Source organism: Monodelphis domestica, chromosome 2 (genome assembly GCF_027887165.1).
Source record: "Monodelphis domestica isolate mMonDom1 chromosome 2, mMonDom1.pri, whole genome shotgun sequence".
In the NCBI taxonomy this organism is placed as follows: Eukaryota; Metazoa; Chordata; class Mammalia; order Didelphimorphia; family Didelphidae; genus Monodelphis; species Monodelphis domestica.
In genome coordinates this window covers 381,310,417-381,327,655 of record NC_077228.1, presented here as the reverse complement: position 1 = coordinate 381,327,655, position 17,239 = coordinate 381,310,417, and the positions used below count along the sequence as shown (strand labels likewise).

Genomic DNA, 17,239 nt, shown 5'->3' with positions numbered 1-17,239 from the left:
GAAGGTAATTCAAAGTACAAGTCAGGAGGGGAGCCTTGTTGATATAGATTCAAGAAACACATGCATGGAGATAATATTTGAGCTGAAATGGCAAGAATAGAAAAAGTATTGGATTTGGAATCAGAGGAACTGGGTTCAAAATTTGACTCTAATAATTAAAACCTCTGTAGCTTTATGTAAATCATAATAGTTTTACGACTTCAAGGTCCCAATATATAAAGGGAGTTGAACTAGATTGCCCTCTCCTCTGAAGAACATTCAAATGTGATTTCTAAAGAGATGGAGAAAGAGGGAAAGGCTGTCTAGTCCAATGCCCTTATTTTACAGTGAAGGAAACTGAGACTTAGAATGATTATATTACTTACCCAAAATCACATAGAGAGTAAACATCAGGGACAAGCTTTGGACCCAAACCTTCTAAATCTAGAACCCTTAATTCTTTCTACTGTACCATGGTGTTTTCTTACTCACAATTTAAACTTAATTAACTGATGAATGAGTTGTCTTTGGGAACCTAAGTAGAAGATACTGGGCCACATTTTGACTGCAGATGTCTTTTGAGTTGCCAAGAGTAACTTTTAGTTCATTTACCCATTTCTGGAAAAAAATTTAAACACACTTGTTCCTGTCATTGTCTACATATTATATGAATGTAAAAGAATGAGAGCAATATCTTGCTTGTGTCACAAAATATAATTTGCAAGATCATATAAATATAGAGTTGGAAGAGACCTCAAAGATAATCTAGTATTATCTCCCTTATTCTTCAAATGAGAAAAGGAAGGGTCACAAGAGGAAAAGGAGTTTACCCAAGAATTTACAGATCTGAGATTCAAACTCAAGCTTTCCATCTTCTAAGCTGATGTTCTTTCCATCTTCCCACATTGTCTCTTATGAGTTAGAGTAGATAGTTATGAACCTCTGGATTTATGGTAAGAGATTTGGATTTTGACATTTTTGCCCTGTTTCATTTATGCAGTTACTCTTTCAAGTAGTCATTATACAGCATTCATTGTACAGCCTTAAGAATTTTTAAAAATAAAAGTAAATATTTAATGAACACCTACTATGCATTACACAGTTCAGGGAATACAAAGAATCATAAGACAATTTCACCTTGAAAGAATTTTCATTTTAGCAGATAAGGAAGAAAAAGGAAAAGGAAAAGAATAATGTGAGATTAAATAAATACAATTTCCATATGGCCAATATAAATCTTCCTTCAGATATTTCAAATGTAAATGTTCTGTGTACATTTAGACTTAGAAATATATATTTCAAATATATATAAATGCATGTATAGGATTTGATTCATATTTGGATCACAGGTTGCTCTCCTTAATAATTGTAACCTTGAGCATCAAGATGCCCTCATTAGTTTCTAACAGGAATCATACTCAAGCCTTCAGCTGTCTAATCAGAATAGAGACTCTCCTGTCACTGCAGCATCAATCTTCTAAATCCCAAATCATTTGAAAGTGCTCACCAGTTCATGCTCACCAGGAAGCTGCCATCTTATCCTTCAAGCTCCAGACCCCCTGAAAGTCTCATTAGCCTTTGAAACCAAGTTTTCCTCCATTCATAAGAAAAAACAGATTTTTTTAATGAGTGGAATGTTGAGTGTTGTTTCAGTTGGGCAGGGGGATATCTTTTCATGTAATTTTTGCTGTGGAACAGATTTAACACCTTGGGGAACCTAAAGAAGCTCTAGGAGTGCTTCAGTAATTTAGGGGAACAGAAGGACAAAAGTGGGTTTCATTTGGTTGGAAAAAAATAACTATTACTGGTCCAATGCAATTAATCACCTAATAACTTCAAGATTGTATTTTATAATACTGGGTGTTTTTTGTTTCTTAAACTCTTAAATTCCATCTTAGAATCAATACTAAGAATTGATACCAAGACAGAAGAGTAATGAAGGCTAGGCAATTAGAGTTAAGTGACTTGCCCAGGGTCACTCAACTAGGAAGTGTCTGAGGTCAAATTCAAATCCAGGACCACCTATCTGTAGGTCTGAAGTTCTATGCACTGAGCCTCCTACACACATGGACACTGTTCTTTTTTTTTATTTTATTTTTATTTTTCAATCAGCAACAGTGGTTTATTTTCAAAGGAAAAGTCTTACATGAAATAGTAAGTCTTGGGGTAAATTTTTTCATAGATGACACCAGCAGTATGTTAAGTCTTCACTTCTACTATTAATAGTCAAACTTACATTCATGCACTGCTTTAATTACAAAGTATTTTATTATATATTTCTTTTTTAATTAAATTTGATTTTTTCATTAGAAATCTATTTTCTTTCTCAGTCCCAACACGAGGAAAAAGAACAAAGAAAAGCAAATTCTGTGTAACAAATATGAACAATTAAGCAAAACAAATTCCCATTCATATTGTCCAAAATATATATGCACATATCTATATCTGTATATATATGTATGTGTGTGTATGGGTATATATGTAATTCTACTCTTCTGAATCCATCACTTCTTTGTCGGGAGATAGATAGTATTCTTCAACTTTGGCCTACTGGAATTGTGGATGATCTTTGTTTATTTTATAATATTGGTGTCATTGTATAAATTGTTCTATTACTGCTCCCTTCATTTTGGATTAATTCACAGAGGTTTTCCCAGGTTTCTTTGAAATTATCCCTAGCACAATAATATTAAATTACATTCATACACCATGATTTGTTTCTTTGTTTCCAATTTTCTGATCTCACAAAAAGAACTGCTATAGCTTTATGTTGTCACCCTCACACTCCTCCAATAAAATATAAATTCCTAGGGAGCAGGGATTGGAGGAAGGGGTCTTTTTTCTCAGTCATCCTTGGTAGATGATATTGTTCAGTTGTTTCAGTCCTATCTTATTCTTAATTATTCCATTTGGGGCTTTATTGGCAAAAAAAAAAAAACTGCTATTTTTATTCATATGAAAACTGAGGCAAATAGGGTTACGTGTCTTACCCAGGATCACACAGCTTGTATCTGAGACTCAATTTGAACTCAGGTCTTCCTGACTCCAGACCCAATGCTCAATCCACTGTAACAATCCTTGTTACCTTTCAATCACCCTACACATATTTAATAAATATCCACCTAAAGTGATAAAATTGAACCATGTCCTTATAGGCATTTACGTTCTAATAGGAGAGCTACTTTTTCTTTGAGACTCATTTATAGTATATCAATACTTCAATTTTACAAATGATCATTAGAAATATGTACTATTCATAATAAAAAGGTTTATAAAGTTTTTTATAAGTTCTTTACCCACCATTCTACAGAAATATGTAGCAGAGGTAGAATGATCTTCACTGCCTATCTAAAACTCTTCCACCAAAGTAAAATCATTTCTTTGTAGACATGACGAATGCTACAAACCTGAAGTCTGGTTATATAAGGAATAATAAAATGTTAACTTGATCACTGGTCTATTGAACTGGGAAGGAACTAACTTTTGCTAATATCTTATTTAGTATTGAATTTGGACCCACTCAGAATATATTTCTAACAAAATATTGTTTGAAAACCATTATGTTTTATAGCAAGGTTAGTTTTCTGGATAAACCATTCAACTAATGATGAAAATAGTATGCTCATAAGGGTCTTTGTATGTGTCTCCAAATCGCTGAGCAATTGGGAAAGTGAGTCTTATCATTCTGAGACATGTCCACTGCCCATGGGCCCTGTATAATCATGAGAAGTCAGGTCCCTAAGCACTAGATGTCTCCATTTGTTCTTATCCTTCTCTTAAACCTTCCCTTTTGCAAAACACTTCTCTTCTTTCTGCAGTTCTGAAATTCCTTACTCATTCTTTCCCAATTCAGAAATCTTGGGGAAGATTTTAAGAAGCACAGACTTTCCCATTTTTCACCAGATAAAGTAATAATAGCTTTTGCAGTTTGAGGGACAGTAGAAGAGTTTAGGTTAACTCATGAACCCATCCATTTGGGTAATTGCAGTAAGTCTACCATTTGGACAATGTCAATTAAACTAAACATGATTGACTCTCTTTTGAATCTCCTTTTACAAAGTGATTATAGACAAGTGAAACAAAGGACATAGGATGTTTGTATTGTCTGCTTATGTTTTTTAACTTGGGTAAAAATGCCTTTCTAGCCAGGCTTCGCAGCATTGTTTGAATGCCTCCCTGTTGCATCGCTGGATGCTTGCTTACAAACATTTTGAGCTCACAGAGTGCAAATAAAAATTGACAGGCTACCATCATAATGGAAGGTGCATGCCTTCGTGATGTACTGGTTTTATTTCTGCATTGTTGTGTTGGGCTTTGCCAGACATTGTGAGGAGATGAGACCATTGCAATTTAACAAGTCACTTGGCTGCATGCATGATTTGATTTACTCCAGGGTCTCGCCAGTGCATTCAGCTTTATTTGTTAACCTAGCAGAACATTATTTATTAATGAGTTCTTCATGCTTTATTAAGCCTAATGTCAAAACACCTCTGTGGGACTCTAGGCATGTTTTTTCTTTGTGCTAAGACCTTCCAGAGAAAATGAAAAATTATGCAGCAAAGCTCCAGTAAAAACCCAATAGATATCAGTTCCATTACTCTCAATCCTGGCAGATGATATTTCTGAATTTGGAGGAAAGAGCTGAATCTGATCCTTTGCTAAACTGAAATTAAAGAATCTGTGCTCTCAAATGCAGGTAATTAGGACACCTTTGAAACTCAGCAACACTTTTGTGGTTAAAAAGGATGAGTGGAATACTCAGTAGGGAGAAGCTAACAAGTTCAGCAGGAGGGAAAAAAAGTATAGATTTTGCAATCACAGCACTACAGAGGAAGAGGGGACTTCTGTGAATGTTAAAATTAGTATAAAAATAGTAACAGAGGGAAATAAATGAATTAGAAAATGAGGATGTCAGCATCCCCAAAGACTAACTACTTTATGGTAAAATAGCTCTGGAATTTAGCAATGTCCTCCTCCTGGAACAGTAGAAAGAACACTAGACTTGGTATCAAAGGACCAAGACTTAAATCTCTACTCTGCCACCTATTATCCGTGTGACCTTCAGAAAGTCACTTAAACACTCTTGGTCTCAATTTCTTCATTCACAAGAAGGGGGCCAGTGCAAAGTATGATTCAACACCTAAAGTAGCTTCTCCATGCAACTCCATGGTTCTGGGATCTTCTTTGCCTTCACAAATTATGTTCATCCTTAAAGTTCTCTAGTTCACACAGATCTCTTCCTACTCTGAATTCTTGCCTCATGTGAAAATTCACAAAGTCCATAGTTCCTTGAGGATAAAACCTATGACACATTTTTCTATTTCCTCGAACAAATGTTTTGTGGCCAGCACCAGGCAGAATGTTAGACACAAAAATACATGTACGATGTTTGCAGATTGATCAATTCACTTTGTCATTTATCAGCAGTCTGTCATTAGTCTAACCTCCCTGAGCGTCAGTTTGCCTATCTCTAAAATAAGGGTAATAAAATTTGCCCTGTCTTCATCACAGGATTCTTGAATTGGAGATAATACACACTTTGTAACTAAATAGACATATGTAATATAGCCTTGTTATTATTTTGATATATCCAAGAGTCATAAATGTAATGATCTACTAACAATTATTCTTCTGGAGTTTGGGTTTTGTTCTTTGTGGAGCTTTTGTATTTTGCTTCACATTTTCAGTAGTTAAAACATTCTCATAAATGTATGCAATCGTAAATGAAGTCAGGTTCCTTTTCAAATTGCCTACATGATATGCTCTCATGTCTTGACTGACTGAATGAACCAGCATTCAAATCCAATGTGTTCAAAATGGAACTCATTACATTATCTCAGGAACCTATCCTTATTCCTACCTTCCCATGTCCAATCTCATGTTGATTCTACTTCTGTGATATTTATCATATCTATTCCTTTATCTCTATTCACATAACCTCTAGTCTAGTGCAAATCCTCATTACTTATTGTCTAGACCATTACAATAGCATCCTAATTGGTCTCCTTGCTTCCAGTTTCTCCCCTTTCTAATCCATCCCTGCCCCCACAGTTGCAAATTGATCATCCTAAAATACAATTCTGATCATGTCACTCTCCTACTTAAAAATTTTCAGTGGCCATCTACTTCCTTTAGAGGAAAGGAGAAAATCCTAAACCTAACATTTGAAATCTCTATAATCTAGTTTCTACCTTCCTCTTTTTCCTAGTCTTATTTTATTTCTATTTGTTCAATTTATATTCCACTCAAATTTCCCCATTAATTTTTCTATATACAGAGCATTCCATACTCTTCCTCCATATCTTTGAACAGGTATTCCCTCATGTCTGGAATGAATTCTTCCCTTATTTCTACTTCTCAAGATCGCTAGTTTCCTTCAAAGTACAACTGAGAGGCCAATTCCTGGCCCCCAGTCATGCCCTCTTATTCTTTAAATCAGTATGTGTCATTTTTATACTTTGCACTCACCTATATACATTTCATCTCTTCATAGAATGTCAACTCCTTGGGGACAGGGACTATTTCATTTTTGGTTTTGTTTCCCATGTACTTATGATGCTTCCCATACAGTACACACTTATTAAATATTTGGATTTAATTAATAGCTTAGAGTTTGCAAAGCTGGTTGTCATATCAATCTCATAATATTTGGTCATTAAGAATAAGATACTGTCAACAATTCCATAACTAGCTATTCTCCCGAAGGATGATTAGAGTTTTCACCATTGTAATCATTCAGACCCTTCCATTTAGCTATGTGTTGGGGATTTCTTGTTGAGAAAAATAGCAATAGTATTGTGGATTCCAGATAATGTCTACTTTTGATGTAAGCATCAGATTTCTCTCGAGGGCCTTTGGAGATGTACAGATATGTGAGAAAGAACTTTGTGGGGAGGAATGCCTCCCTTCTATGATAGCACTCTCTAAACAGAATAGGTTGGCACTCTCAAGCACACACTGAGTAAGCAGTGCCCAGACAGACAACAATGTGTATCAATCTGTCATAATACCTGACAAGTTTGGGTCAAGATTCTGGATTAGCCCAACAACACAAAAACAGGTTCTTGACCAAAAGTTTATCCAGGACATATTCAGATGTACACAGTAACTCCTAAGGTACTAAATTAATGAAAAGAGACGTTGGGGATCCATATAAACACACATAAAGAGTAAAGAAAAGGAGAAGGTGATAAGTAAATAGCACCAACTACATGCAGATAAGTAGAACAAATGAATAGACCTCTGGACCTAGTGTCAGGAAGACCTGAGTTCAAATCCAGCCTCAGACACTAGTTATCTGACCCTGGGCAAATCACTTAACCCTGTTTGCCTCAGTTTCTTCATCTGTAAAATGAGCTGGAGAAGGAAATGACAAATGACTCCAAGAAAACCAAATATGGGATCACAAATAGTCAGACACAACTGAAATGACTAAATAAAAACAAAAACAACAAAAAACTACTAGTTGCAAGCACTGTGATAAGTACTTTACAAATATCTCATTTGGTCCTGTCTATGAGGTAGAAAGATAGTATTTATTCCCATATTAGAGTTGAAGAAACTGAGGCAAACAGATTTTAAGTGACTTGCCCAGAATCACACAATTAATAAGTGTCTGAGTCCAGATTTTACTCAGGTTTTCCTAATTCCATGCTCTCACTGTAAGATGGGAATAAATATTCTCTACCTCACAAGACAGGACCAAATGAGATATTTCTGTCCCTTGCACCACCTAATTGCCACAAAGTACAAGAATAGACATCCAAAACCATGACCTGTAATGCAGGAGGTCAGTGCTATTGGAAATTTCTCTGGCTCTTCAGAATGAACAAGTAACCAGTATCAATGGGCTCATATAGGTTTAGTTTCAATTGTGGAGGTGAATGTGTTATTAGAAGCAGCTGGTCCCAAGTCAGTGCCACCGTACATGTCTGCAAACTGCCTTCCCATCTCTGTTGACCCCTATGGTGTTATGTTTCTGTAGGGAGGCACAAAAGTGTAATGGAATTGATCACCACAGTGTAACGGGATCAGGATTTGAATCTTACTTTCTACCCATGTTAACTTGGACCCTTTAAACTCTAAATCCTGTGACTGCATTAACCTAAAACTGTAGACACTCCATTTCCAGCATAACTATCCTGCTCTAAATATGGCAGGCATGACTTCTGTTTCCTATTCTTGTTCTGCACATCATAGAATGTAAGGTGCTCTCTTCTCACCTAAAGCACATAAAGAAGATAAAGAAGCCATTTTCTTATATATTCCTAAGGGCCTTGCAAATAAATAATGGCTTCCAGAGCTCAAAGGAGAAAACAGACATTATGATCTTCTTTTTTATTGTATTCATCATATGCAATTTTTCTCTTATCTGTTGCCTTGTAATAAATAATTCCTATGTGATCCAGGAACTGGTTAATTAAAGCTTATTTTTTAAAATATTGACTCCTAATGGAATAAGATCAAACAGTTATCTCACTTGACAGATGAATGGAATTTTTATTTTCTGAAATTTGAATTTGTTTCATACCTTGTGTTCATTAAACCCAATTAGTTCATAAAAATCTTGTGGATTTTAATGTCAGAAATTATGAAAGGGGAAACTATGTTTCAGTATGGGGGGGAGAAGGCTACATAGGAAAAAACTATCCATTTACAAATGTACATTTTTGCTAAGTTTACATTTCTTTCATGAAATAATTTTTATATCTAGTTTTATTATTTTCAAATCTGTCCCAGATCTCAGAAATCAGGGCTTCACAACAGGTACTTTCTAAACCTTGATTTGGGTTGATTGGAAATGATTGGAGCTTAATTTGGGCACAATTCATGTTCTTTATGAGTCCATCAAAGGATCCATTTACCATCTGGAAAATAATTGCAGCATCAGTTTAACTTTTACAACAAGGCCATTTAATGAAGGTTCTAACAGCCATTATTTGTGCAGATCAGTTAATGTCAACGTTAGCTGGCATCTGAGTAGTTTCTACTTCTAGCGACAAGGTACTAAATGTTGTCTTGTCCATCTTTTTCTCAGAAAACCAGACTGGAGAGCAGATGCTGTACTGGTCTAAAGTATGCAAAAAATCCCTTAAGACATTGATTGTGATCACAGATTTTTAATGCAATTTTTTGCTCATGTAATTGAGGTCCAAGACAGTAGAATGTTTTTGCGTTCAAATTATGCAGTGAGAATGTGGAATATACCTAGAGGGGTATGCAGATGAATGGAGCTACAAAATCACTTCTGCTCATATGGAATTTTTATTTCCTAATTTCAGTTTGTAATTACTATCAGTAATGAATATTTTATCTTGGGTTTTTATCAACCTCTCCATTGTCTTCCATCTGGTTCATTCATACTTTAGTGTCCTCCCCCACCTCGGATGAAGTATAAGTTTTATTATCTTGACTTTTGAAAGAAAAATGAAAGAATAAGAACCGATTAAACCTAAGGACCAAGGTGTGATGCCAAAGTTGTGTTGAATAGACATAAAAGAACTACATGGAACTAATACATAATGGTACTGTATAAGACTTTAATCTTTGTACTTTCTAAAGATCATAACTCATTTCAGAATAGACATATACCCACACTATCTCCCTTCTTACCACATCCAAGATATTTTAAACTATATTTTTCCTAATATTTGCAACCAAATAATAATACATATTAATGTACCGCTGTATAATACAGGGAATTCACAGAAAATTATGCAGTGGTAGAGAGGCAGACTGGTGCCACTAATTATTCATTGAGTCAACCAACCTAGGCTTGAATTCCAGCTCTAACACTGACTACTTATGTGACCTTGGGCAAGATATGTAACTTCTCTGGGACCTACTTTGTCCTCATTTGTAAAATAATGAAGATGGAAGAGATGACTTCTAAAAGTCCCTTCCAATGGAAAATCAAAGATATATAGAATTTTTTCATATTTTCCTCCTCAAACTTTTTCCTGTAAATTAGTTGCAAAAAAAAAAAATCTGAATGTGAAGGTCAAGCACATTTAGCCAAGAATCACTTAATCTAAGACTAATCAATTTAGGGAGAAGAAATTTTTTTTTCAAACTGAAAGACTATTGGTAGGAACAGAAGAGAACGAAAGAAATTGAAAACTGTGTTTAGAGAAAGTGATATACCAAAGATTGCTAAGGTAAGAGTTAATCAAATTACTAAAAAGCAGACATAATAGGATTTAGGGGTAAATGGAGAGCCATGAGATTTTTATGGAGAGAATGTTTATAGAAAAGATAAAGTTAAAATGTTATTTGGAGGATTACATAATCATCATTTTTAAGTGTCTGCTTACCTTCATCTTGATGATCAGTCTTGTGAGATTTGTTTACATGTATATTTCTTGTCTATCTCTCATGACTTTGGCCACCTGTTATAATCTGATTTTAGTATCAGCAGTGAAGAATTTGATTTTTAAGACACGATAATAATTCCTCTTTATGGATTTTAATGCCTGTCCTTTCCATTTATATTTTATAACACTATCTTCATCATTTAGTAATATTTGTGAATATCTATTGTAATGGATCAAATAATAATAGCCAACATATATATAGCTTCAAAGTTTCAAAAGACCTTTATATACATTACTTTGTTTGATGTCTATCCTGGGAAACTTGACAAAAAGCAAGGTTTCTCCTCTTCAGAGGTTTACATACCTACTTGAGTCAGTTATACTGGGTGGAATTAAGATGTTTAGATTTTGAGTCACAATACAGCATGATCTGGACAATCCCAAGAAGTCCCAGGAGTTCGGTGTTTTCTAGCCACTTGTTTTTGGTTTGAAACAGTGTGAGCATCATTGTTATAATCCTCAGTGGATCCTATTTGGCTGAACTAATACAACTCTTTATGCTTTTCTATTTCTAATGAAGTGCTTTGAGACCCTGTGGCAGAGGCAGTATCACTTGTGTTTTAATACCAACTGGTACCTTTTGCCAAGACAGAAAAATGCTTTGTTCATATTTATCACCTGTCCTCCCAGCCCTATTGCTCTGGTGTTAGGAGGCCTCTTGCCTCACTCAAGTTTCTCTATTCACTAGTTTTTATTAAGAAAATATTAGTCGAGCAATAGGATGGTGGATTGGGGAAATGTGTGTGTGAGGTTTGAGTCACTAAATTGTAAGGGCACTCTGTGGGACAAAGGTATGAGACCATAGAAAGAAAATAACAAAAACCTGAGAAAGATAGGTTTAGGTGGAAGTTTTAAATATGATTTATGTGGCTTAGAGAAATTTTAAATGTGATTTAGTAGGTATCAAAATAAATTGTAGCATCTTGCAAAACCCTGAGGAAAATGAAAAGTGAATAGTAATAAATTACTTTATTGAGAACAATTGGATGTCACATTATTTATCCTTCAAACTTATATAAGAAAATTTCCTGTTAATTTTAGCATCCAATCCACAGCAGTTCAATGACTAGGTAATATTTAATATATTTTAGATGCCCTTTTTGTACACCAACTTTCTGAAAAAATCTGATTACTTGGAAGGTCAAGCTGGGCTTCAATTTGGTTCCTCGTTGTTTTCTTCAGAATTAATGATATTTGTGGTTAAATATTTTTGTGTATTACAATGATTATTCTGTGCTTTTTAGAAATGTCATTTGGAAAGTTGACATAAGCTTAATATTTAACTTTTATGTAGGATTTTGAGGAGATAGATAGAATAATGGGTATTAAGCCTTAGATTTAGTTTTACCTCTAACACATGGTAGCTGTGTTAATGTTGGCAAAGTTATTTACCTTCTCAATGCTTTCAATATCTCTTTAAGATTTTTAAATTACCAACTAGTGTTGGTCTGTAAGAGTATCCACACTGTAAGAACATATCATCAATGAAAGTATATGTCAGGATCAAAGCCAAATCTTTCTGTGTTTTTAATAGCACTTTAAAGTTTTCAAATGACTCTGATATACACCATTTCATTTAAACTTCACAGAATCCACTTGGGGCAAGGCTGCTATTATTATTCCTGTTTTATGGAAGAGTAAGATGTGGATACAAAGGTGATAGAGCAGATCTTCTGCCTTCTAGTATAAAATTAGTATTTTGGCAGGAGGTAATTATTGTTATGCAACAGAGTGATGGTTTCATGTCTGTCAGAGGTCTAAATTATTAAATATTTATGACTGACCAATATTTTGGATCAAAATAATGTTATTCCTCTAATAGCCAGGTTCTCTGATTAATTGGTAGGAAAAATGAGTGTGTAAAATCTTTTTTTTTTCTTTTGGTGGAGAAATGTTCTTGGAAAAATTTTGTAAATCTTCCTTGGGTCATGCAATTTACTAGAATTCTACTGCTTTTACCACAAGCTGAAAAATTGAAACTATCATCAGTAAGACCAAAAATTTTGCCCATAAATTACCTATTTAAAGGCCAAATCCCTAGGAAATTTAGCTAATCTCTAATTCAGCTCCTGATCCAGTTGTTCTTAAAGCCCAAATAATCAGACTCCTGTTTAGTAGATTGTTTTCAAGTTTGCTTGAAAAGTAAAAGTATTCCATTGGAGTTATTTTCATTCTCCTTCATCAAAATAATTTATGAGAATTAGAAGACTGGAAAAGCCCTCCTGAGGTCTGGTTCATCCTGCTGCCTCCAGGCAGGTTTCATTTAAAGCTTTCCAAATAGATGGCCATTCTAGTTCTAGAACTCTCCAGGGAAGAGATTTCATGACCTCCTTCAGCTACTTACAGCTAATTTTAACAGTTTGCCTCACTGGTTGTTTTCTATATTTCAAATTTAAATCTTAACTACTGTTCACTTGCTTTTTCTTCTTATCCTGCTCTCAAAGGTAAAGAAGAATAATTAGCCTAAAACACCATGAAATGATGCCTTTAAATATAAGAAGACAACTGGTAAATCATTTCCATGGTTTTTTCCCCTTTCAGAAAGGTAAATTATCTTAATTCCATTAGGGCTCCTGATGTCTTATTTTACAACTTTTTGTATTCTTTATATTCTCATTTCATTCTCATCTCCTTTGACCTCTCTGTATCACTCAGTAAACCACCTCCTCTTTCTCAAGGCCTTTTCATTTCTTGGCTTGCTAGATTCCATAATCTTATTGTTATCTTTCTCCCCAACTCCCAATTCCATGACTTCCCATTAGTTGTCCCTCCTGCATAGAATGATCTCCCCCCTCATATATGCCTCTTTGCTTCCTTCAAGACTTAGTTTAAATCCCACATTTTGAAATATCACTTCCCCAGGTATTCTTCTCACTCTGTATTACCTCCACTAGAGCTTTCCTTCTGAAATTCACCTCCAGTTGCCAATTGATCCTGTATATCATATATGTAGTTCTTTATATGTTGTATCATCCCATTAGAATACAAGCTCCTTAAGGGTAAAAACTGATTTTGCCCTTTTTATATACACATCACTTAGCACACAACAAATGGTCCTTAAATTGACTACTCCTGGATCACTCTCTTTGCATGATTCCATTCTTTCTAACCCTTAAATGGGAGTGTATCTACAAGTCTCTTTTCTAATCCTCTTATTTCTATATACTTTATCCCTTGGTGACCTGATCCTCTTCATTTATAAACCCATGTGCAAATAACTACCAAAACTAGATCTCTATCCCACTACCACTCTTTACAATTACAATCTCCTATCTCCAAACTGTCCACAATATATCTCTACTTGAATGCCTCATCAGTACCACTAAATCAAAATGTCTAAAACTGAGTCAAATGTCTAGAATAGTAGAGAGAGAGCCGAAGTTAGAGTCAATAAAACCTGAATTCAAATTCTGCCTCAATTATTAGCTGGGTGACTTTTGTCTGTCTTAATCTATCTGTTCCTCATATTCCTCTTCTATGATTCTGATATCCTAAATCTGTTTTCCTAACTTCTCTAGTTCTTTTACTAGTACATCCTCCTAGTCACCCAGTCTAATAATAACCTTAGAATCATCATTGACTCCTCTCTCCCTCTGACTATAGACCTCCCTCAACCAACATAGCAAATCAAAAATCAAGCCTTGTTACTTCAGTCTCCAAAATATATTTTGTATCTGCCTCCCATCTCCAATAGGACTACAATGATTCTCACCTTTTTGACACTGTTATAACATTTTAGTCTCTGTTGCCTCTGATGTTTCCTCTCTCTAACCCTCCATACTACTCCTCAAGTAGTATTCTTAAAACAGTAGTATGTCACTTCTCTATTTTAAATCTTTGAGTGTGTTTCCCAATGCATATGGAATAAAGTATAAACTCCTGGTTCGAGCATTCAAAGATTTCTACAGTAGATGCTTTCCTGCAACCCTGGAACAGAACCACCTTACCTAACAGACTCTATTTGCTGAAGTCCTTCTTTTCCTTTTGTCCTCACTCAAGTGTCCTTTTTTCCTCTAATTCTTAGCTGACCATAGCCCCAACTAAGTAAAAATTATCTTTCCCTCCCCACTGTAATCTTTTGAAACATTTTACCTGGACATCTCCCTGGCACTCATTTCGCTCTCATTAGGACCTCATATCTTCCTTTCCCTCCCACTCCCATCAAAGGGATAGTTCTTTAAAAGCAGAGCCTCTGTCATAACTATTTTTGCATCCATAAAACTTAGCATGGTGTATTGTACATAGTGATAATAATGGTTTGTTGAATTGAAATGAAAGCATAAAACTTCAAATGATATTAGATAAGAAGAACAATTGATGGTTTTCCACTTGGCAAGATGTGATCTTTCTCCTATACTGTTGGCTGCTTTTCTACACATAATTAGTCATTAGTCTTCTTAGTCTGTGTAGTTTCTATTACTTTCATGATGTTTAGCTTTTATAGATAGGGATAGGGATAGAAATTAGACCTGTAATTACCTTGATATAGGAGACTTCTAGGTAATGAAATTCTCTGTACCAGTTCAGAACACCATCTCTGCTACGTAGAATCTTGGAATATATAAGTACTCTATAAGTAGAGTGCCCTAGTACCCTTGAGAGTTTAAGTGACTCACTCAGACTTGCACAACCAATTAGTATCAGTGTTAAGTTTGGCCTTCCTTTGGCTTTGTGGACAGTTCTTTATCTGCTATTTCTTATTGCTTCTCAATTTAGAGGATAATACTATTTAATTATATTAGAACACTTCTGATTTTCCAGTTTAAGGCATTTTGCTACAATTGTGTTCTTTTATTCCTATTCATATTTCATTTTGCAGTGATGGCATCAATACTTTGTGGCAAGAATACTTTTCTCTATTTCCCATAACTTCAAATCTGCTACTCCTGGCATTTCCCTAGCTCTAGCTAGTTTAGAAGGATAAATCTGGGATGCACCTGTGATATTTGCCACTGTTTAAAAGGTCTGCAGGTGGAAGGCCCCTGATTTAAGCTGATGTATTCTTTCCAGGTTCTTTGCCAGTCTTTCATGTATCTGACAGCAGATAAACAATAAAACTCATTTATAGATGTGCTAAGCTTTCCCAAAAACTTTAACTGAAAGAAGTAAAAATGGATCTCTGTCTACTCCTTAATATCTAATCTATAAGAAATGTAACTATCAAATTCAAAGCCTTTACTCTGGTTAATCTTTAATTTCTACATACTATAATATGAGATGTAAGATAGAGCAATATGCTTACATATAGACACATAACAAGATTCTTTTCCCTTAATTAAATTATTATCATATCTTTGTATTTCAGCATTGACTTTCTCCCACCCATAGGATATCCAGGGCTTTTTCACAACCAGATTATTTTTTAGCTTATTCCCACCTAATCAGAAGGAAAGTATTTATTTTCTCCTTATTTCTAATCTTTTAGATCCCTCAGTGGAAACTGAGTATAATTATTTTTAAATGTCTCTCAGAAAAGATTCTACTTCCCCAGCTGTACTGAGCTTCCAGTCACTCCATCTTTGCCTCTCAACTGGAAAAGTAGATGTCTTTGTAAATGACAATTCCAATTTTACTTGCCTCAAAAAGTCTGTAAATGGCTACTTTCAAGAATATTATAAATTCCTTTCCCTAGGATTGATATCTGTAGTATTCCGTCTCTATATCCTTCCCCTTCCCCCATCAATAACTCCAACCAGTTCTGTGGCCACCTGTTCAGTTGACTGTCTACTGAAGCAAAGATTCTCATGATATATAGAGTAAATGGTCTTATTTTATCATATTGTGTTTTAATAATGATTTAAAATGAATTGAAGCTTTAAACATAATCTAAATAAAATTAGTTATGAGTTCTGTTGGTTTTTTTTTTTAATAATTTGTTGTATTTGTAATCATTACTGTGTGGTTCAAAAAGAGCCAGTCAGTAATAACATGAAACACATTATGTTTGAGAACAAAATGTTAAGGTTATTTCTTTGGGGGGAAAAAATCTCTTGATATAGGCAAGGCAATCCCTTCAATCTCTTTGTGCTTCTGTTTTCCCATGTCTCACATTTGCTATATTTAATGTTGTTAGACCACCATTAAATCTGGACCAAGAGCATTTGTCAACAATAGATGTCATTTTCTGTTTGGCCTCATCTGCAGTTTGAGGTTATTCATGATGACCCTGCACTTAAAGGGCAGCAATAAAGTGACCTTCCCCATCCCAGAACCTATTCAAACAACTAATATACATGGTGAATGGAAATAAGGACAGATGGTAGCATCAACAACAAAGGAGCAGTTTGTCAGAGTGGAAGACTGGTATTCAGTCCTTGTGGAGTGTATCCGACCAAAGAAGCTATCTCAATGATCAAAAAGCTATAATTGAAGAGATTCATAGACAGAAACAGATTTAAATGGACAAATATTTTTAATGTTATATATTTCCTTAGACATGGTAAAGTTTTACCAGTTCAGTTTTCAAAAATGCCTTTTTGGAGGTATGGAGAGGGTTGTATATAACAGTTGATACAAAAAACACTGGGACTCAAAGCAAAGAGATTCAAGGAAAAAAGTGGCAGCCAGAGGCAACGGCAAGAATTATGCTGCTAAGTTTTTATTTGTGGCATTTGGATCATAAGTTTAAAACTATGAGAAACCTTTGAGGTCACATGATCAGATGCTTTCATTTCATAGAAAAGGAGACTGAGGCCCAAAGAGTTCTGTTCACTAAGTTGCCCAAGCTTATACAACTGATGAGAGATAAAATCAAGGATTTAAACCCATGTCCTATCACTCCAAATCCAATACTCTTTCCATTGTAATAAGCTAATCCCTTTTAAAATATAATATGGCTTGTCATTACTCTCTCCCTGACATAGATGATTAACAGTCAAAGGTAACTA

The 17,239-nt window shown here is 34.8% G+C and overlaps 1 protein-coding gene across 2 annotated transcripts in view; it reads left to right on the top strand.

Annotated features, from left to right (window-relative positions):
• The window catches only part of HS3ST5 (heparan sulfate-glucosamine 3-sulfotransferase 5), a 302,402-nt gene that overhangs the window by 150,202 nt on the left and 134,961 nt on the right, over positions 1 to 17,239 (top strand). The gene's annotated exons all lie outside the window — the stretch shown is intronic.